The sequence below is a fragment of the Babylonia areolata genome, chromosome 12, assembly GCF_041734735.1.
Source record: "Babylonia areolata isolate BAREFJ2019XMU chromosome 12, ASM4173473v1, whole genome shotgun sequence".
NCBI lineage: Eukaryota > Metazoa > Mollusca > Gastropoda > Neogastropoda > Buccinidae > Babylonia > Babylonia areolata.
Genome location: NC_134887.1, coordinates 5,609,332 through 5,611,620, shown reverse-complemented (window position 1 = coordinate 5,611,620; position 2,289 = coordinate 5,609,332).

Genomic DNA, 2,289 nt, shown 5'->3' with positions numbered 1-2,289 from the left:
CTCTCTCCCTCCACCCTCCCTCCCACCTCCTCTCTCTCTCCCTTACTTATGCATACGTACTTATGCATAAAATTATATTCGGTAAATGCCCTACTTATCTACACCAAACCATTGTCTGATATGAAACTCGCAACCCTAACTCCCGAAATGCGACTCTTACTTTACCCAAGCCAAGAATAAGACCTTTATAAATCGAGTTTGGCATATTCCGGCACGCACTGCTGGAACAATATCCCCAAACACCTCAAAGAACCCTTTTCCACCACAACATTCAAAGAGAAACTTGGACAGTACATGCGTGCCGAAAGCCAGACCGAAAATCTGGTATAAAATTGTCACTGACAATCCTTATAAACTATGTCGAAATGCGTCAATCAGTTGATAACGTATCACGCCATAGAATATTGTTTTCAGAGATTTTCTCTTTACAGTGGACACAAACAAACGAAATCAAACTCTAGTCTGGTCACGTCTACGATTCTGTATACTTACATGTATTACAAATTGTGAACCACCCTCACCCAACTCTTCTTCTTCTTCTTCTTCTTCTTCTTCTTCCCCACACTGACATATCTTTACATCTCTGTCTGTCTGCCTGTCTGTCTACCTGTCTCTGTCTCTCCCTCTCTCTGTCTTTCACATAATGTGTCTATCTGTCCATATCCTTATTACCCGTCGCCTTATTTGCTGTCTTTTATGTCTCTTACATCTGTGTTTAAAATTTTATCGTTACTTTTCTGTGTTAATTTCACTTGAATCATTCATGTGTAGCATTCATGCTAGGGTTTTGTTGTTGGTTTTCCCTTGGTGTGTGTGTGTGTGTGTGTGTGTGTGTGTGTGTGCGCACATGTGTGTGTGCGTGTGTGTGCGTGTGTGTGTTACTCGCTTCCGTTCAGTACAGATGTGAGCGATGTTGTGTCTCTCAGTTTGACGCTGTGTTATACTCGTACATTATACATGTATTAAGTATTCAGTATAACTACATTTATATGCGTACATGTTTGTGTGTCTCTTAGAACAACGGCAGATGTGTAAGTCGGCCAAAGTGCTAATATCTTCACAGTTGGAAAATAAAGATTCATTCATTCATTCATTCATTCCCTCCATCCCCCCTCTCTCCCTCTCTCTCTCTCCCTCGCTCTCTCCCTCCCTCTCTCTCTCTCCCTCCCCCTCTCTCTCTCCCTCCCTCCCCCCCTCTCTCTCTCTCTCTCTCCCTATGTCTCCCCTAGCTCCCCCTCTCTCTCCCCTAGCTCTCTCCCTCACTCTCTCTAAAGCCCCATATTATTTTTCTGCTTTCTGAGTTGAAATACAGACACAATATAATATGAACATGTTGCTTAAATCGATCACAGCTATACAAAAATTCACACAGTACAGTTCTTAGGTTTTATACTGCACTTCGGAAACATTAAATGAACCATCGGTTTTATGGGGTGTTTTTTTCCCCCCACTTCATTTTGATGTTGCTCTGAGCACATTACAGCAGTTGTTGGCGTATACTGGTTCTGATTTTTTTTTTTCTTTTTTTTTTTCTTGCATGTGAGTCATTGCATATTATAACCAAAGTATTAGAAAGAAAAAAAAAACAACTAAACTAAAGGACATTTGCATGATAATGTTCATAATCTTTATCTGTCTGTCTGTATCCAACCCCCCACTCCCCCCCACCCCCCTTTAAAAAAAATATATATATGTGTCCCCTTTTTCTAATCATCATTTGTTGCTGATGTTTCCTCCTCCTCCTCCTCCTCCTCATTCTTTTTTTTCCTCCTCTTCTAAGGTTTTAATGAATGTATACACTTGTACGTGTTGGTGTGTGTGTTTTTTTTAATGAACATTTCAAATAAGAAAACAAAGAAAATCGGGGAATCAGGGGGAATATCGTGTTCACTACGAAACACTAGCGCCCAGACCACCAGTTGAAAATCTTGGTCTAACTGGGTGAGAGGGGAGGGGTATCAAGGGACGTGGAGGGGGGTGGGGGGTCGTCAACTCCATGTCTGTTTGTCTCTGCAACGACCCCCGAAAACAGAGTATGGCTGCCTACATGGCTGGAGGGGTGTTGGGGGGGGGGGGATGGTCATACACGTTAAAGCCCACTCGTGTACTTAACGAGTGAACGTGGGAGTTGCAGCCCACGAACTGAGAAGAAGAAGAAGAAGACGAGGTCTGGAACTGCGTGTGACACGTGTTCAACATCATAGGTGGGCTCTTGAAGCAGCAAGTCGTCATCATTTTTTTTTTTCTTCTTCCTTTTTTTAAATTTTATTTTATTTTATCATATCTTTT